The following is a 21,842-nucleotide window of genomic DNA, read 5'->3' as shown; positions in this document are numbered from 1 at the left end:
ATTGGTTTCTGGCTCCATGTAGCCAAATGTTTTCTCAAGATAGGATATGCCTAATTCCTTTATTTAAAGGAAAACATTAGCTGCAACCTAGATGGAGCAAAGGGGGCCTGATTTGCCCTCCCAACTGAAGCAGGAACATCAGAAAACTTAAAAAAAATCTATGCAACAAGAGTTTTTAAAACCTAGAACATCAAAAGTCAATAAGGACAGTGGTCACTGAGAGATGGCAAACAAAGGAGAGGAGCTCTTCCATTGCCCCAGAATGTTTCCAGGCCACATTACAGAGAGCAGAAACCAGAGACCTCCCTAAGTTGAAGAGATAGAGCTGAGAGTCCAGAGAGACCAAAGTGGCTAAAATTCACAAGATAGAGCACCTGAAAGCAGAGAGCTGCATACAGGGAGAACTCCAGAGAGCTGAAGAGAGTCCCTCTTGAATATTCAGAAGAGAACAGATAAGCTCATGCATGTGAGTAAATTATGAGAGACTGCAGAAAGAACTTTCTGAATGGATTAGAGGGACTAATACTTAGTTGTTACATAGATCTGGGAATAGTGACTCTTCCTGCCAGCCAGACTGGAAAACCCTATGATTCATTAGCCAGGCAGAGTGCTGCTTTGGTCATGCCCAACAAACCTTAAAAGCCAGACCTGAAAGGATCAAAATGTTTCCAAGTAACTTAACTGCAACTCACAATAAAGCTCAAGAATATTTATAGGAATATAAAAATATCTAGTACAAAACAAGATAGAATTTACAGTATCTGGCATCCAAATAAAAATTATTCTGTATGTAAAGAAATAGGAAAATATAACCCAAAATAAGAGGAAAATCAATCAATTGAAACTGTGCCAAAACTGATGCAATGTTAGAATTAGCAGTCAAGTACGTTAAAACTTTTATTATAATCGTAATCTCTGTGTTCAAAAAGCTAAGTTAAGACATGTAAGTTAGATAAAAGACCTAAATCAAACTTCCAGACATGAAAGTTACAATGAATGAGATGAAAAATACACTGGAAGTTATTAATAACATACTAGGCACTGTGGAAGAAATGAGTAGTAAACTTGAAGATATAGCAATAAAAACTATCCAAAGTGAAATGCACAGAGAGAGAGAAAATAAAGTAAACTTAAAATTCATGAGCTGGGGACAACTTCAAGTTGCCTAAGATGTACTGAAATTCCCAAAATTTTGAAGAAATAATGGCCCAAATTTTTCCAGTTTAGCTTAAGACTACAAGCCTACCCACTCCACCCCATCCCACCCCACACACAAAACAAGAAACTTGATGAGCTCCAATCATAAGAAACATGAAGTAAATTACACCAAGGTAGTACATCATAATCAAATTAATCAAACCAGTGATAAAGAGAAAATCTTAAAAGCAGCCAGAGACAAAAAGCATGTTCCATACAGAGGAACAGAAATAAGGGTTACTGCTGTGATTTAGTGCCAGAAACAATGCAAGCTAGAAGACAACATCTTTAAAGTGCTGAAAGAAAAAAAACAACTGTTAACCTAGATTTCAAAATTCATCAACATATCTTTCAAAAATACTTTTTCAAACACAAGAAGACTGAAAGAATTCATCACCAGGAGATCTGCAACACAGGAAATGTTAAAAGAAAATATTTTAGACAGAAGGAAAATGATGACAAGTTAAAATACAGATCTACACAAAGGAATGAAGACCACCAGAATTTGTAACTACATGGGTAAATATATGATTTTTTCTTTCTTTTTTTGTTTTTTGAGGAAGATTAGCCCTGAGCTAACTGCTGCCAATCCTCCTCTTTTTGCTGAGGAAGGCTGGCCCTGAGCTAACATCCGTGCCCATCTTCCTCTACTTTATATGTGGGATGTCTACCACAGCATGGCATGCCAAGCAGTGCCATGTCAACACCCGGGATCTGAACCGGTGAACCCCAGGCCACTGAACGTGGAACATGCACACTTAACCACTGTGCCACCACGCATCATATTGTTTAACTTTTTTAAACAAAATAATATAAGATAGCATAGGAGTTTATAACATACATAAAGGTAAAGTGCGCGGCAACAATGGTACAAAAGTTGTGAGGAAGAAATGGAAATATACTACAGAAGGCTTCTAACTCCTTACATAAAGTTTTATATCACTTGAAGGTAGACTGTGATAACTTAAAGATGTATATTCTAAGCGCTAAAAAGAAAAACCACTAAAATAATTCAACAGTTATAGCTAAAAAAGTCAACAATAAAGATATAAAATAGAATCATACAAAGTACTCAAGCCAAAAGAAGGCAGAAAAAAAGAAAAAGGGAGTAAAAAAGAGATAAAACAAATAGAAACATATAGTAAGTTGATAGAATTAAACCTAACCATACCAATAATTACATTAAATGTAAATGATCTAAAGAACCCAATTGAAAGGCAGAGATTTTCAGATTATATTGAAAAAGTAAGTCTCAACTGTATGCAGCTTACAAGAAACACAATTTTACATATAGAGACACAAATAGGAGAAAATGTACACAATGAGAAAAGATATACCATGTTAACTCTAATCATAGGAAACCTCATTGTATTAATAGCAGACAAAGTAGTTATCAAAGCAAACAATATTACCAGGGACAAAAAAGATCATTTTATAATGATGAAGTGGTCAGTTCTTCCAGAGGTGATATTGATCCTAAATATTTATGCACTTAGAGCTTCAAGACAAATGAAGCAAAAACTGATAGAACTGCAAGGTGCAATCAAGAAACTTAACAGTTATTGTTGAAGATATCCATATCTGCCTATCAATAATTAATAAACCAATAGAATGAGGCTATTGGAGATTTGAAAAATGCTATCAACTTATCTAATTGGCATTTGGAGGACATGCCTCCAATGGCAACAGAATACACAGTCTTTTCAGGTATGTAACATTTGCTAAAATAGGCCATATTCTGGGCCACAAAAGAAGTCTTGATAATTTTAAAGAATTCAGATTGTCCAAGGTACATACTGTGACCCAAACAGAATTAAATTAGTAATCAGCAATAGGAATATATTTGGAAAATTTAGGAAATAAATAATACATCTAGATAACTCTTGGATGAAAGAAGAAATCATAAAAATAATTAGAATGTATTTTGAATGTATTTTGTGTTTTGATACAAGATCAGCTTATAAAAATCGTGTACTTTTTATAAACTAGCAACAGACAAATGGAAACTGAAATAAATATATCAGGATATCACTAGGTGCAAAAACATGGAATAAGGGTAAATCTGATAAAAGATGTGAAAGATATGAACTTTGAAAGCTACAGTATATTGCTGATAGAAATTAAAGAAGACCCAAATAAATTGGAGGCTATACCATTTTCAGTGATCAGAAGACTCGCTGTTGTTAAGATGTCAAGTATCCCCATATTGATCTAAAGATAAAGTGCAATCCCAACCAAAATATTAACCCACTGTTTTTTGTAGAATTTCTCAAGTTGATTCTGTAATTCATATGGAAGTGCAAAGGACTTAAGTAGCCAAAACAATTTAAGAAGAATCAAGTTGGAAACCTAAAACTTTCTGATTTCAAAAGTTATTTTAAAACTAAAGTAATCAGGGTAGTGTGATATTGCCATAAAGATAGAAAGACAAATAGATTAATGGAGCAGAATAACAAGTTCAGAAAACAACCTACAAATTAGTTGTATGAACAACTGATTTTTTGACAAAGATGCAAAAAAGGAAGGTCAGTGGACAAAATACAGTTTTTTCAACAAATGATGCTATAAAATTGGGTATCCACATGCAAAAGAAGTCAATGTTGGCTCATATCTGACATGATATATAAAAATCAACTCAAAAATAGTTATAGACCTAAATGAAAACCTAAAACTGTAAAACTTCTTAAAGAAACATAGGAGAAAGTCCTTGTGACCTTAGGTTAGCCAAATATTTATTAGATACTTACCAAAAGCACAGTCTTTGAAAGAAAAAAATGATAAATGTGATTTCATCCAAATTAAAATCTTTTACTCTTCAAACCCATTATTAAGAAAATGAAAATACAAACCACAGACTAGGAGAAAATATTTGCAAATCGTGTATCTGATAAAGGACTGGTATCCAGAATATTTTAAAAACTTTTAAACCCAGTAATAAGAAAGCAAACAACCCTTTCCACTTTGAGCAAAAAATTTGAACAGACACTTCACCAAAGATTATGAATGATAAATAAATATGTGAAAATGTGCTCGACATCATTAGTTATTACAGAAATGCAAATTAAAACCACACTGCCATATACACCTGTTAGAATGCCTAAATTTAAAAGACTGATCTTACCAAATGTTAGCAAGGATATGGAGCTACAGGAACTCTCATACTTTGCTGATCATAAAACCATGTTTGAAAATAGTTTGATAGTTTCTTAAAATGTTAAACATACACCATATGACCCAGATAGTCTACCTTTTAGATACTTAACCAAGAAAACCAAAATATATCCATACAAAGACTTGTACAGGACTGTTCACAGCAGTTTTATTTATAATAGCAAAAAACTGTGAACAGCACAAATGTCCATCAAAGCTGAATGGGTCAACAAATGGCGGTGTATATATACAATGAAATACTACTCAACAATACAAAGAATGAACTGTTGATACATAACACAACACCGTGGATTAATCTTAAAATATTTATGCTGACTAAAAGAAGCCAGACCAAAACTGAGTACATATTTTAAGATAAAATTATAGAAAATGTTTACTAGTCTATAGTGACAGAAAGTAGATTAATGGTTGCTTCATAGACAAGAGAGGAGTGGGAGGGAGGGATTATAGTCATAAGGAAATTTTGGGGCATTATAGACATGTTCGTTATCTTGATTGTGATGATGGTTTCAAAGTACATACACATGTCAAAACTCATAAAATTATATGCTTTAAATATGTGCAATTTATTGTACTTTATATAATATATAGCATATAGAGTCTTATACTTCAATAAATCTGTTTTAAAAAATAGGTTCAATTTAAAATTATAACAGCACTTTTCATGGGATGTGTCCTGGAAATTAATTCCAGGTTGGGTTGAAGGCTGAATCCTTGTCACTCTTCAATCTCTACCCTAACGCCCAAACCACCGGTCGATTATTACCCTCCATGAAATTATCTAGCATTTCGAGCACATTCACTTTAATGCTGAGTCATAGGAATTAACATGAGGTTAAAAGTGATCTTATGCAGGATTAAGAAAAAAAAGAAATGCTGGGTGGATTTTTAAACTTCTGCTTTGTGGGAGATTAAAATGCTAGTGGTTCATGTCATTCAGTAATGGAAAAATCTTAAGAAAATCCATCAAACCTTTTTAAGTAGTCACATTATACAACCATTAACTGCCTACCTCGTACTTTTTCTCAAATTCCCCTTCACTTTGTAATTTGTCAGGCTGCCTTTTGGGCAACAATATCGTCTCCTCAGTTTGGAAGTGTAGCCTCGAGCACACTGAACCTTGTTGAAAGAGACCCTGGGGATGGCATCGAATTTACACTCTTTCTTGGTATAAACTAGTTCATGAGAGTGGCAATGGAAGCAATTTATAAATTGCATATGTTTGCTACATAACCAGACCATGTCATGAAATGAAAACAAAGTCCACAGTCAAAGCTAAAGAGGTTTGTTCAGTGGATTCGCTTACTTAATACCAATTTGGTAATATCTCATGTCAGTTAGTGGTCTGTTTTTGTGGAGAATGCAACTCTAATGCATTCTTTTCTTAAAGTATTAGGAAAACCAGGAGAGAAAAAGTAAAACCTCCTACTCTTCCCCCCGTAAATCCCTGGAATGGATCTTTTTTTTTTTTTTTTTTATCTTGAAGGGCTGTTAAATCTGCTAATTTGAAAACAATCTTAGAAAAAAGCACCACTGTTTTATGAGAGGTTTAAAAGTAGGTGGCAATGTGGAGGTGGTTATTTAACGTAAGGCACTACAATTATATGTGTTGAATTAACTTTGTTACAAACTCCTTATCCTAGTTTCCTTTTTTTTTTTGGTTTACTGATAACAACAACCTTTTCTCCCCCAGCTTCTTTTATTGCCTCTAGGCATTTTATTCTTTTACATGGTACCCTACAAGGAATATTCTAGAGATTTCTTTTTCGTAAGAAACTAACTTCACATTTTTCCTTTAGGTCTTCTAAGACATTTACTTAAAGCCTTCTCTTTATTCTTTAAGATAGTTTTTTAAACAATAAATACATAACGGTACTGTTTTAAAGGTTTGTATATTGTACTTTAATAAGTGTTTTCATTTTTTAATCATTATTTATGGTTGGGTAATTGATTCAGTTTAAGTGGAATTTAAGGCTATATCTGTGACCCGCAAATATGGTCTAATTGATTGTAACCCTTCTCTTCTACTCTTCTACCTTTCTACCAAGAGTGCATTTCATAACCATGTTAGAGAGAAAAGGGAACATGAAAAAAAAGAAGAAGAAAAGAAAAAAACAGATATCTTTTGGCAATGAACCTTTTCCCAAGGCAAACTTGGAATCTTAAGGAAAGTAAAAAAAGCAAGAATTAACAAAGGCTTTTACGATTTCAAAACATAACAATTTATTAATTTTGTATACCCATGTACAGTAAACAAATTTATATGTCTCTGAGTTGATCTCCCCATAACCTTGTAAGGAAGAGGTGAATATCACCCCATTTCATGATAAGAATCTGATATCCAAATGAAGGTGAGTAATTTCCCAAGGATATTTCTTAAACTGTGAATGGTAGAATTTCAGACTGATAATAGAACATCTGATGTACACACACTCACACTATAAAAATCATTATTTTTAAAAAATCAAGTATCAGAGTTTTATTAAAATCCATATATGGTTCACTTTTTCTTTTCATTTGGATTTTCTTCCCCTTCTGGTGGAGGTGCTAATGAGCAGAGAAATGGGAAAGGTAATCAGCCAGAGGGAAGAGAAGAATCAAGACCTAGATAATTCACAAACTGGAAAATGAGCTCTAACTAATCAAGACTGGATTGTAAATAGGATAGAAAGAATTTATGCATCCCTGGTATTGGCCTGAATAGCATTTGTACCCAATCCAACAAAAGTATTTGTGAATTTCACAGTTGGCTATTTTTTCTCCCTTTGAGATTTTTTTCCTGAACTAATTATCCATTGTGTACATGAGGCAAAGAAATAACTTATCATTAAAGTCATTTTTGAGGTGGATATTTCACTTTGCGTATTGTTAAAATGCCTAGAACATTAGTAAGGAATGAGTTAACTTCATTAATACAGCTTCTTTGGGTAGTTTCTGGTCTATACACTGATCACCCAAAAGGAAATTTTCTGTAATATTTTATTCATGCAAAATTTAGGGAAGTAATGAGATTGACTAATCTTTCCATAATAAATAATTTAATTTAACTTTCTGCTGCATTTTGCATTTTAATTTTTTCATAATGTGTCCTTTAAAACCTCCAATATTAAAATGATCAGTGACTGTTTTCTGTCCAATTTAGTTTAAATTATAATTGTAGTTATGGCTCTTGGGTTACAAGGTAGGGGGTGTGTGTCTTAATATAGGAAATGAACACATTTACAGGCTGGAAAAGCCATGTGTGCAATAAATTTTTAAGTGAATTGATGAAAACAGTATGGAAATCAATGTGAACAACAACATATAACACCATATAATAATAATTACTGTTGTTACCCAGACTATAATTACACATCAGATACTTTAGATTTTATATGCCTTTGTATATAGTCTTCAACTCCAGGGTTTTGTGACATGTTTTATGATTCAGTTGTTGCCTTATCTCTGCTTAACACCTTTCAAGACCTTCCCAATTCAAACTCAAGCAGCCAGGATAAATACAATATGGTTAGATATCACTTTGAAGTTCAAGCAGGACTTCTGCTTCTAGTTAGGATCTAGAAAATCAGAAGCGATTACCACTCCCACCCTAACAACCAGAACAAGTCAAATAACCTGCAAAATCAGGTTTTTGAAAACCTGTCAGAGATCTGAGAATGCAAATAAATCAAATGAACTAAATCCCAGAAAGTGGTAAACTCTTTTTTAGGAGAGAAGAGACTGCTCACTGCTTTGCTCCCTGGAGGATTGGTGAGAGGAGAAGGAAATCAACACTGAGAAACCAGTAAAGTTTTAAAGAACCTTTAATGCCTGTGTTTGGAGTGGTGTGATGGGTGAGAATCCCAGGGAGCCCAGGCAGAGGTCTTGTCAGCCTTCAGCAACCAACTCTTTCCCATGTTATTTCATTGAGTTGCCTACGGGATTGAGACCAAGGCAGCATAGCTGAGAGAGATCCACTCTAAGGCAAGCAGGACTTTCTGCAGTTACCAGGCAGGGCCTGGCTGAAGGCAGGGGTGGAGAAAAAGCCTGAGAGAAACCCCTCCAAGGCTTTCCAGGCCTTCACCACTTGTACTGCAGTGGCTCTCTTGAGGGCTTGAAGAAGGGAAGCTCAGTAGACAGATATCTAAAGCACAGAAAGCCAGCGTGGGAATAGAGACATCAAAAGTTAGCAGCTGGTCTCTAAAGCAGCAGGAGATATCTTATGGTTTGGAAAATTGGTACCTGGAATAGTCATAATAAAAGAGTCCCTGGAGATTTTCTGGGGCTCAGTTCCCAAGTCCTGCCGAAGAGAAAGTTCCAGTCCAACCCACAAGACATTGGAAGCCAGTGGAGAGCTGATTCTAAGTAAAGCCACAACAAAGCCCGGATTCAGCTTAACTACAGATTTGATCAACTCAGTCTCCAACATTAGCAGCCTGATCATAGAAGGGGTGCACCCTTTTCTGGGGATAATTATTTCTGATGTAAGTCTCCACTGTTCCATCTGGCATATAATCTAAATTATAAGACATAAGAGAAAAATGTGACGTAGGCTCAAGAGAGTTTTCTTGAGAGTTATCTGTAGAAGCAGATGCAGAGATAGAATTGGAATTAACAGAGAGAGACTTTAAAATTATCATGATAAATGTAAAAATAAAAAAGATCCAATGGAAAAACATTCATGAAAAGATGTGGAATTTTATCAGAGGTTATACAATATTAAAAAGACTCAAGTGGAAATAAATGAAGATTCATTGGATATGTTTGAGAGAGACTGGGCAGAGCAGAGGGAAGAATCAGTGAAGTTGAAGACAGAGTAATAGAAATTACCTAAACTGAAAAATCAGAGACAAACATGACACAGTGTCTGAGATCTGGGGGACAATATCAAGTGCTCTAACATTCATGTAATTGAATCTTAGAATAAGAGAGAGATTCAGGCATAGGTTATTGATTCAAATGATACTGTCTTATAATGACCTTCCTTGACCATCATGTGGAAAGCAGTCCCCTAACCCAAGCCCATTAGTACTCATTATTCTCAAAACTGTTCCTTTATTTTAATTTTATTCTACCAATATTTATATACTAAGTACCAGACACTATTTTAGAACGTAGTATTGAACTAGGCAAACAGTCTCTTATCTCATGAAACTTATTTCTTCTCTAGAGTGTTTTTCATAAGGAACAGACCTTTTTAAATTTTTTCTCATTTACCTCTGAATCTCAACCCCTTAGAACAATAGCTACTGCATAGTAGGACACAATTAGTATTTCTTACTAAAAATGAATAAATGAATTTTTCTAGGGGTCAGTTCTAAGGCCTTGTTTTGTATCGTCTCTCTTAAGGTTATCTGGCAAAAAACTCGTACGCCTTTTCTGCTATATATTATTTCTCTTCCTTTTTTCTCTCTAAACCCCCAGGCTCCACTTTTTCTACATTCTCAAAAAGATTGATTCACATATAGACAATTTTTACAGGTACAGAAAGGTGTATGGCTATAAACTAGAATTTTTATATGAGGAACTGCATATGGGGGAAGGATAATCATCCTTCTATCAATGCATATATCACTCTATCCTGTAATTATTTGCATATAGATCTCTGTTCCCTCTAGACAGTGGTCCCTTAGTATTCCTAGGGCTAAGCTCCATGCCCAGCCCAGTTCAGCTGCTTCTCTTTCATTTACATTATAACATTTTATTAAATTTCATGTGAAAGTAGACATTTCTTAAAATTTTCAACAATTTATAAAAGATCAGACATATAAATAAAGGACACATGCCGTAAAAGTTTTTTTTTTTTTAAGGAAACTGTCAGAATGCTTTGTTTTAATTATTATTCATATTTAAAATCCATGTTCCCTAGGCCAATGCTGGCTGAGTCTAAGAAACAGATGACCAAATCTGTCAAAGTTTATCAGTGACTAATTACGTAGGATATATCAAGTCACACACTAGAATTCTCAGAGGGTATTATTTTATTCTCATAGTTCTAACGAAGGAACTTCTTTCATACACTTTCTGATTTATATTAATATTTACTCCCAGTCATCACTAGGACAGCCTCCTAATCTTAGAGGGAAATCTGATGATAGTAGGACAAATTGGAGTTGCCATTATTTAGCATTCCTAATAAACATAACTAATCATAGAGTCCTTGAATGCCAGAGAATCATTGAATCACTAATTATCAAGCATCATCTGGCTCAATATTTGTTTACTAAGAAAAAAAACCGAAGTTTAGAGATATTGGTCCCAAAGTTGTGCAAACTAACGTTGTTTGTCCACATTTATTATGTCCACACCATGCCTCTTTTCCTAAATATATCTTTTGGTTATTGCTAACCTCCCCTCCCCCCCGACCAAATGAAGCACACCAAAGAGAATAGTTTTAAAGCCCCAGTGCACAGCCTTTAGAATTATATGTTGCCAATATCTATTAGTCAGAGTATCATAATTAATGATGACTAAATTCGTTAGAAATAGCTACCCGTTATTGTACCAGTTGCGATGTTGAGTAATAGACATACTTTATCACTAATACTCATCACAGTTTTAAGCATGAGTTATTATTGTCCTCACTTTGTAAATGTGGAAACTCATCGTAAACACTAAAAATTAGCTTACCCAAGATAAAAGTGCTAGAAAGTGGCAAAGCCAGAAATTGAACTCTAAGCTTTTCCGTCTCCAATACAACACAGTTACCTATCACACTGTCTGCCTCATCATACTTCCTGACCCAAAACCCAAAAAGCAAAAAAAAAGAGAAGAAAAAGAAAAGACAAAAAGAAAAAGAAAGAAATGACAGATCACTATGATAGATATTACATTCTATTTAGGATTAAGACAGACAAATTTATGCTAAATTATTTCTTATATAAAAATATTTTTACCAATATATTCTTGTTTTGCTAAAAATTAAGAAGCATATTTAAGAAGTTGATTAGGTAAAATATAAAATCAAATTATGAGAAATAAAGCAAGTTATAAACATACCAGTCTTCCTAATCAAACACATAGTACAATTGTATTGTCTTCATTAACTCAAATTCACCAACGTGTGTATCATGTTACACTGACAGCTTGAGCTAAACATTTAACTTTTCTCTGTGCAGTTAGAAAGGCTGCATAATAATTTGTATTAAATCTAGCAAAATCCAAATTTATATCTAATGTCTGCTTCTAAAAATGCTCGCTATTTTACTACTTAAGCTCTTAAATTTTCCGGAGCTGATATTTTGATGTCATTTGCATCCTTGTAAAATGTGCTGCTTTAAAAATTTTACCCATAACTAGAAGGACCTGCAACTAAGATATACAGCTATGTACTGGGGGGGTTGGGAAATAAAGCAGAAAAAAAAAAACAAAAGATTGGCAACAGTTGTTAGCCCAGGTGCCAATCCTTAAAAAGAAAAAAAAAAAAGATTTTAATACCTTAATTACCCAATATTCTGTTAACAAAATAAGCCATTTTATAATTCCAATTTAATTCCAGATTAATACTGCAGTTTAATTATAACCAAACGAAAATAATCTTCCGTACTGGTAATCACGTGGGCAAACTTAAAAACTTAAAAAACCTACACACACTCAAAAAAATTTAAGGACTTGCTGGATTTTGAATACCATGCTCATTTTCAAATTATATGAATCATATATCTGTGTAAGAGATGTTATCAAGTTATTTTTTTAAAGACCTCAGGTAGATTTTGTTGTATTGCTTTTAGTTGTGGTTTCTTGGCTGGTGGATTGGTTTTCTCAGTCTTAGCTGCCTGCTGGCATGATCCCCGTGTTATTCTAAGTAATGAGTTCAAACTCTGAAACTTCCCTATCTGAACAAAACCTACGCCTTCCTCTCTCTACTGCTGTCATCTTAGTAATTTTGTTCTATAGTGCTTGGCACATTGTAATCATTCACGTAAATATTTATTGACTATTACCATTTTGAATTTTTTCTTTTTCATGTTTAGAATTTGAAGAACTGTTTTTCTTTCCAAAATAATTTCAAGCAACTAATTGCTAGATTAGGAAGCCTGCAATTTGGCAGAAGGGGTGGGGAGGATGGCGAAGGGGAAAAGTCATGGAGTGTAAGGGAGTAAAGGCTAGATCAAAGTCTGGGGGGAAACTACAGTCTTTCACAGCTCTATTGCCAACTCTATGAACTTGGGCAAGTCACAGCCTCATCCATAAACAAAGAGGTTGGACGATGTTGTCACTGCCCTAAAGACACTAGGCTTCTGACAATGATTTGATTAAATGGATCTCTCACTGAGACTGACAAATCACTTTTGTACCATATAACTTACATTGCAGTGGTATTTGTGGCAGCGGGTATTCAATAGTAGAAGAAAAAGCTTTTACATTTTAACTGAACCATAAATATTTAGTCATTTTTTTTAGGCATCTTTGAATTGCACATAAGAGAAACCAGTGGGATCTCATGCTCAGAAAATATATGAGATCATTCCAGAGGTGAATACATAGTATTTTCTATTTCCTACTCCATTTTAGTCATATGTAATAAAATGGTTTGATGGGAGCAACATAGAAAATTACTGAGAATTTTTATATTCTGTGGTTCTTTGACTATTGGCTGAGTGGGCAAAGGGGCAGGATTTAATATCTATTTCTGGAAAAAAAATTTTGAGACAGAGGTACATTTTCAGAGAGATTTTTTTTTCTTCTTGCTTCATTGGGCAAGAAAGCTTTATCTTGTCTGTGAGGTTAACTATGGGAACAGACCACTGCTGGGAGCTAGGCAACACACGGTAGAGAGAGGAAGGGAGAGAATGCTCTGTTAGTTTCCTGGCTAGACAGGTCACAAGGCACTTGTGGCATGAAGATGAGGCTAAGAGTTTTAAATCAGCTGTGAAATTATTTTGGTACCTAGTATAGAGTGAAGGATTGGGGTTATGTTTTCTGAGTAATTTCCTAGAATAGACAAGTAGAAGTTTTGTGTTACAGCTTGTATGTAATGAAGGTATGCATCTTTGGGCACACAAAAATGCCAGTCATTTGGCCAAGCAGAAATAGGAGTAGGTTTATGTTGAGATGATAATCAGGAAAAAAAAATCAAGAAGGTCATTTTTGTCTAATTCTCAAAACTTCCAATATCAGAAAGCTTATCTTTTGGATGGATATACCAATAGAAAATTAACTTCAAAAGCAAACAAAGGACAAATCCTTGACTACATGCCTCTCCTTATGTGTCATGGTATCCCAAGTCAGTGGTTCTTGATAGGAATTTTCCCATAAGAGTCTTGCATCTTTGCTGAAGGTTAATTCCCTCTAATAAGTTATCCAATAGAACTTAACTTTCCTCTTTCCTAGAGTACCTTCCTTCTATTTACTCTGCCCTCTGAAACCCATATCCCCTTGACATCTCTTGATAACCTTAATATTTTCCTAGACTCGTGCATCTACCTCTTTGCCTTAAGTAAAATATCTATTTCTCCTGAAAAAGGTAAGCATTCTTCAAAACTCTATCAAATAGAGCTGACTTTTTTCATTCTCCCTGCCTACCTTTCACCCCACCCCACTACACATCCCACATCTCTATTGTTAGGCCAGTGGTTGCATCCCACACTCTTCTAACTTCCCACTGCCACTTCTAGGTATTTAGTCAACCATGCCTTGTCATTGAGCCAGATTCCAAGAAATTAAGTCACACTCTTCCTATCCTACAGCCTCATGGGTTCTTGCTCTGTATTCCCTTCTCTTCTCTTCCTCACCTTGAAATATACATGAGAGCTTTAGCATACGACTTAATCTTCGTCTACCATCATCCTAGGCAACTTTAACATCAACATTTATGGTCTTTGTTACCATGTCTTAACCTTTTATGCTTTTATGATCTGGCTGCTTTTGCCATTGTGTCTCACTAGCTTTCTTCCATAGAGAACTCCTGATCTTGTTTTCCCAAAGAACTATGCCACCTGTACCATCTTGAAAGCTGAGATCCTGTTATCTGAACAAAAGCTCATATGTTCTACATCTTCCACCACATGTACTTTTTGACATCTCCGTGACCTCTTGCCTCTTATTTCTTGTCTGTTCTCTCCAACTCAACCGCTCCTGGTTCTACAGCCCTCATTTTCCAGCCTATATTTAATAAACACTAATTTCAATTAATGCTTTTTATTTTGAAAAAGAATGAAAAATAGTGAAAAATATAGAACAAATGTAACAAACATCTCTGTGTGTATCACCCATAACAAAAACATGTTAAGATTTTTTTACCTGTGCTTTATGAACTTCTTTGATTATAGCTATAAAGAATTCAGAAGATGCAGATTATTTTTCAGTGAACTGAAGCCAGTATGTATAATATGTGTGAAACTGTGCAGTGAGCAGGAGTGAAGCTTGTGAAAAAGACAATAATTGAAAGAATGCTATCAAAGGTTCAAGTTTTTAGAGTCTTATTCAGAAGGATTTGACCAGAGTTGGGGGATTAAGGTGAAGCCATAGTGTGGTTGGATGAAGTCTGTTTTGTTAAATATCAAATATACTTTTCTCTCTCTTATATTACAGATATTGAAGTTTATCTGTAATGTAAGAGCACAGCCTTATATGAAACTTTACTAATCATAGACATCTGTTTCTATAAAATGTCTCTTCTAAATTTTACCCTGGAGTAACAAAGAACTGGATCATTAAAGAAGATTAGAGCTTTCAAAAAGTTGGAGTCATAAAGGAGAGTAGAAATCTCTAATCTTCCCTTTTCTTCTGATATCTTTATAGCTTTAGTAATAAAATATTCCTTGCTAATATTTAATTAATAAGACAGTATGATAATTCTACCATCTACTTTGATAATTGTTGCTTTTACAGAACTCTCATGTAACACTGAAATATCTTGATTTGCCTAATTGTGTTCTACCAAAAGGTTCTAAATAGGCAAATTATCAGTTTATTAAAAAGATCAGCTTAATAATCTATTGTATTATTTTGTTTTAAGGAGGAGACCAGATGTTTTGCATTTGTTTTTGTTGAGTTGAAATATTTTGGTAACATCTACTTATCCTGATGATTTTAATCTATACTTAATAAAAAAATTAATTACACATACCAAATGTACACATATTTATTGTCTGAGGATTTCAAGTTAGTGATGCATTCCCAGAAAGTTTTTATCAATTTTGTATAATGCACTACCCTAAACATAGTCATCATATGCCCTAAAATTTCTAAGGCAGATTCATTATCTATGTAATTTATATTCAATGAATGTGATTCTATTGTTACAACATTCTATGCTTTTTTAATACAAAGAAAATTTCAATCTGAAAAACTGAATTGGTTAGCCTGTGCATTTGGAACATATTAGAATAAAGATAATGTGGGAAGCTGGCAATGGCCCGTCTAGGAGCTCTTAATTGCTTGGGTTTGTGTATTGTAAAAAACTCTAAGAAAAATTTAACCTTCAGTAAAACAGCATTTGGAAAGGGTTGTTCACTGTGGGTACAAGAATCTAGAATAAAATACTCAAGGGCCCACTAGATCATATACTAATGTTGCTGTCTGGAGAAGAGGAAGTTTCTTTAGAATTGATCTTATCAAGGTAACAGAAAGATCCGGTAGTACGTACTGAGTCCAAACTCTGTAATGAGTGTCATAGAGAATTTCACTACAAATATTTGCGTAACAAATAATAAAATGTGCATAGTTAGTACTATAATCAATTTTCATTTCCTTTTTACTATGGTTCTGGTGATATAGTTTAACCAGTGGGGCCAAAGAATCCTTCTTTCACACTCTGGCAGGTCTTGTTTCCACGCTGTTTCTCTTTCCTATCTGAGCAGTGTATCTAAGTGTATTCTTTTCCACTCATATTCTGATTACCACTCTGAGTTGTCTTTTCTACTCATGTGTAAAAAGACACATTTCCATCCTGTTTCCATCCAGTAGCATCAGGGCTGTAGCTGCAGAAACCACCTTAGTGGAAGTTCTGGAGCTTCCCCATGTAACCACTGAACACTTCTTATTATGGAGACGATTTTCCATATGTCCTTTGATTGAAAGAGCATTAAGTGTTTTCCAGGTATCAGTTTTAGTAGTTTTATAAACTTCTCTGGAAGTGTTTTTTAAAACTTTCCTTGACTGTATATTTTATTGGAATTGTCTCTTGTTATCATCAGTAGATAAAAATAAATGTAATATTTATCATATACCAAGAAAATTCTACACAGAAAGACAAACAGAGATAACATAGTGTTGGTGTATTAAAGAGGTGCAAATCTTAAAATCAAGAGGGCTAGCTGTCTTTATGGTCATATAGCTGGTTTTATTGTGGGTTTATAGGCAAGAGTTTGCATTCATAGGCTAATAGAAAGACAAGCAACCATATTGCTATCCTATTTTAAAGTCAGTGTCAAAGAAGACTTTCCATGCAAAATGCCTGAAAAGAGAAGAGGATTGGAAAGCGAAGGGCACAAGCTGGAACCTGAAGTGACAATGTTGTGTTACACTGCAGAGATTCTACAGTATGTCACAGGGTTGGTGATTTAATTGTCTGAATGCATGATTTGGCGAATCAGTTTAGACTAGAGCAAACTGGACCTGTCACTGAAATCACAATGGGTAAAAATGGACCTATTCAAACTGCCTTTCAATGCCCCAAATTCTTCCCAGTTGTAAATTAGAGCTTCTGGACAATGCATTAACTCATTCAGGTCACCAGCATACTATGTCAGTTCAGTGCTCACAATTGCCCATGACCAATTCTGCACTCTCCCCAGCAGGGGTGATGCAATGTCGTTTTGCACTTTCTTCTTTAGGATAATATCAGGTCTGAAAGGAAAGGAACAAAAGAAGTTGCTACTTTCCTTCCACCCACCCCACTTAGCCATAATCATACCCCTCCTCCCACTTGGCCAGTCTACAAACCAGACAGAAAATGAGCTTACAGGATGGATGTGTGGTTACCTATAGACTTGAATAAAATCAAGAATTCAGTGCTGTTCAGCTCCATCCTCGAGTCAAAGAAAATGGGCATACAGGCAGCATGGAAAAGCAAGAGAATTTTTTTGCTCATCCTGAGTAAAATCGTCACAATGTGCTTTATTTTGCTAGAACCAACATTTTCCTATGGTTACTGTCTGCTTCCCTGATAGTATCTCATTCCATTCCCTCCTCAGTCCCTACTATCCAGCAACACTAGTCTTCTTTTATGTATTTAAACATGGCAAAGTTAAAACTCTTTTAACTCTCACAAAAACCTTAAGAGGAGGGCACTATGCTTGCATCCATTTTACGGCTAAGAACCTAGGAGAGATTATGGGACTTTACCAATTACACACAGCAAATTAGGGAAGGCTCCAGGACTCGCACCTAGGCCATCAGACATCAAAGTCTGTGCTGTCCCAAAGAGAGAGGTGAACAAAGTGAGCAAGGAACAGACCCCTGCTCCCAAGTTGTTCACAACCTAAAGGGGGAGACAAGCAAGTAAACAGGTTCAGAAAACTATGTAAACGCACAATATCATGTAGAGGGTGAGAGTACTGGGTGCCTAACTCCATCACAAGAGACTTGATTAGGAAAAGCCTTTCACAGGAGGGGACTTTTAAGTGGCGTCTTGAAGAATAACTAGGAGTTTACCATGGGTGCTAAGGAGGAGCTGGTATTGCTGGCAGAGTAATGCAGTCACATACAACTGTGAGAAAAAGTTTCATGACTGGGAACTGCAAGTGGCTCAGTACTGTTTGAGTGAATACAAAAGGGCATTTTGGGGTAGTCAGTGTGGGAAGCAGGCATGATAGCTGAAGAGATGCCCTAGATCACAGGGGCCCAATTTTGAAGGGCCATTTATTCTTGCCCAGGAGTTTTGACTTTATCCTGGAAAGACAGAGAACTACTGAGAGATTTGGTGCAGAGAAATGACACGATCCCACTTGCATTTTAGGAAGATCCCTGAGTGGCTCTGCAGAAACTTGACGGTAGGAGCATAAGAGTGGAGACAACAAAACCAGTTAGCAAAGGAGTGTTTAACAGTTCAGAAACCGACAGGACACAATAAAAACATTCACATGCTTTGGTATTATACACAGATTCTTTTTAATGTTCAACAATGGAAAATTATAAAATATGGTCAACATCTTCAATTTGCTGCTCAGATCCACTCTCCTTCCTTCCATGCAGTGTCTGTGTCTGGACGGCTGACTTGCATCCATAGGTCACCTTGTCCTCTGGCTTCCAGTTGGGCTCAGTCCAGGGGGGACCAGAAAGATTGGAGAGAAGGAGGGGGATTCCTCCCTGCGGAGTCGCTGTGAGGTGGCTGAGAATCTGAAATCTCACCTCCTGTCTGGTGGCCCTCTTCACCAACCTTTAGGTCTTGGGGTGGTAATGGCTCTCTTCTGTCTCCTCCAGTATCCTCTGTTGTCCCTTGTGTTTTTCCTACACAAGCCTACACCTGTGTAAATAGCCCTTTTATAAATCTTTATGCAAACTAGCCAAATTGAGTGTGCCATCTGTTTCCTGCCAGGACTCTGATTAACATAAGAGAATATGGGAAAATAGCATTTTCATAAACTGTTAGTGGGATTATTAATTAGTGCACCCTTTCTACAGAACAATTTAACCACAGCAATAAAGATTTTGAATGCCTATGCCCTTTCACCCAGAAATCTCTTAATTAAGAATTTATACAATGCATATAACCTCCAACATATGTGTAGAAAAATGTTTATTGTGATATTGAATAATGGTTTTTTAAAAAACTAGAAAAAAATATATATCCACAGAGGCTGATTCAATAAATATCCAGGATGAATTTTGGAATTTGTTCAAGTTGTAGAACAGTGTACATAGTATGATCTCTTTGGTATAAAAATGTATATATGGTTTTTTGGTGAGGAAGATTCACCCTGAGCTAAGATCCATTGCCAATCCTCCTCTTATTTTTGCTTGAGGAAGATTAGACCTGAGCTAACATCCATGCCAATCTTCCTCCGCTTTGCATGTGGGATGCTGCCACAGCATGGCTGATGAGTGGGGTAGTTCTGGGCCTGGGATCCGAACCCGTGAAACCTTGCCACCAAAGCTGAGCTTGTGGGACCTTAACCACTTAGCCGTGGGGCTAGCCCCTGCCCGCAAAATGTGTATTTTTATATAGATAACATTAATCATGTTCATATTTGTGAAAAGGGCCTAGAAGCAGAGCGTAGAATTGGAGGTAGGTTTTTGTTCTTCATATTGCATTTTTCTAAACTATTTTAATTGTCTAAACTTTAATAAAAGTTATTTTTTAATTTTTAAAAATATCTTTAAAATGGGAATATTGGTGCATATCTCATAACATTGTTGTGAGAATTAAAGTCAAAATATATCTTGATACTGTAGCTATTAAGTACTGGGTCTATAGAAGGACCTGGTGTAGGTAATATGAGAATAACCTGAACACAGATATTGAACGTGGAATAAGTGATGAGTTTTAGAGTGGTGTAGGAGTTGGAATTGCTAGAGATGATGACTATTCAAGTAGCAAGGATAGGGGTTATTACATAAGGGAAATACAGTATTATAAAATGATTCTAAGTTTTTATTTAAGCAACTGTGTTTGTCACTTCCATTCACTGAAGATAGAATGCAGCATGAGAAATAGATTTGGGGAGGGAGGTGATGGGTTTGGTTTTGGGTCCATAGCATTTCTGGTACCTCTGGGATATCTAGTTGGGTTGCCCAGATGGCATTTGGACAACAGCAGATTGATGATCTAATGATGAATTGGCCCTCTCTGTACCCTGGAATATTATCATCTGGAGTAGGGGAGATGTGAGTAAGAGTTTAAAATCAGTTGGAGGTTTCAAGAGCCTTTTCTAGAACCCGTATTTCCACCTTGAACTTCTTTTCCCTTATCAATCAATATCTGTTCTTCCATTTTCCATCCTTATTAGTAGAGGGTGTCATTGCTTCTTGATTTCAGCTAAAACTTGTGTCCATTAATGCCAATTTAATCTGCACCAGCAACATAAGATACCAAAACAACTTGATAATTTAACAGTGCAACTGAACTGATTTCTTGCTTTCTGCTTATTCTTACACTGTCTTTTGTATTGAGATTTTCATTCTTTTATACTACTGTATATTTTATTGGTATATTTATATTTATAATTTTTACTTCTCTTGTCATATTTTCTCATGGAAAACATATGACACTTTTAATATAAGGAATTATCTTATATCCATCTGAATGAGAACCAGAGGCAATTTTAATGCTAAACAACAAAGGTAAACTGTGTTTTGCAGAAAGCTTGCCAAAGCAAATAGCTGAATCAATACCTTATATCCACTTCCTACATCATTACATAAGTATTAATACTTCATTTATCTGAAACCTCAGAAACATATTTACATGCAGGTTATGCTAACAGAAAAAAAGGAAGGAGAATAAAAATTGTTAAATTATTTACTAACTCCTTCCACAAAATATTTTTTTAAATAAAGGGATTATAGAGCAGTAATGTCAAGATATTCTGCATAGATTGTCTTTATCAAAATGAGCAATCTTTTTATTAAGGCATCCCAGAAAGGGTAGATTTACGGATTGAAGAGAGTATGTTTAATATGTCCGTATCCATCTAGATTGACAGTTCTCACAGACATGAATTTCCCCAGAGAGACAGTGTTACTGGTGTCAGTGGATGGCATCATTTACTTCAATGTTCCATTATTAAATTGATAACAAGATAATTCCTCTGCTTCTAAGAGACATGACAGGGTTTACAATGGTTAACACTCTTATTGCATGGGATTTGATGTTCTAGGTAGTTTTTAATAAGAAGCATATTTGTATTTCAATATTGAAAAAAATTGAAGTGAAAACAACATAGCAAAATAAAATCAAAATCAGATATACTAGGCAATAGAATGTCTATTTAAAGAATATTCTGCTTACTATACGTAGCTTTGTTTAAAGGAAATGTACTTATTCTTTCTTCAACCATTCAGCTAACAAACACCATTCTACTCTTTAGAGGCATGTATTGTAATGTGTTATTTGTTGAAATTGAAATTTACATATTTGGTTTAGTATTTGTATATAAGAAATGTATACTAATTTTAGATAATTACAGAAGCAAAGGAACTAGCTAATATTTGTTGAGTGGTTTATATTTATCACTTAGAAATACAGGTATAGAAGAGAGAGAGAAAGAGCAATAGAGACAGATATAGAAAGAGACAGACAAATAAATAGGAATGCTTTAAAAAGAACAACTCAACGATTCACTGAAGCAACTGTTATTAATCGCATGTTGCAGATAAGGAGACTGAGGCTCACAGAGACTAGTAATTTATCTAAGAGATTATGAAATTTACCTAAGGTCTACAGCGAGTAAATGGGGAAGCCCATGCTCTTTTCACTACAGCATATGACCTCCCTTGTAAGAGTTTAGAGAAGTATGTTTCTTGTCAGGGCTCAAACAGCTAGAAAGCAGGAGAGATAGTCGTCAAAGATCTTTCCATACACTCCTTAGAAAATTAAAAACTAATTAATA

General features: G+C 35.1%; 1 protein-coding gene across 1 annotated transcript in view; it reads left to right on the top strand.

The window, feature by feature from the left end:
• Positions 1-21,842, top strand: part of DPYD (dihydropyrimidine dehydrogenase) — a 764,091-nt gene that overhangs the window by 453,510 nt on the left and 288,739 nt on the right. The gene's annotated exons all lie outside the window — the stretch shown is intronic.

The sequence above is a fragment of the Equus quagga genome, chromosome 18 (assembly GCF_021613505.1).
Source record: "Equus quagga isolate Etosha38 chromosome 18, UCLA_HA_Equagga_1.0, whole genome shotgun sequence".
NCBI classification, from domain to species: Eukaryota; Metazoa; Chordata; class Mammalia; order Perissodactyla; family Equidae; genus Equus; species Equus quagga.
This window is presented reverse-complemented; position numbering and strand designations above follow the sequence as displayed.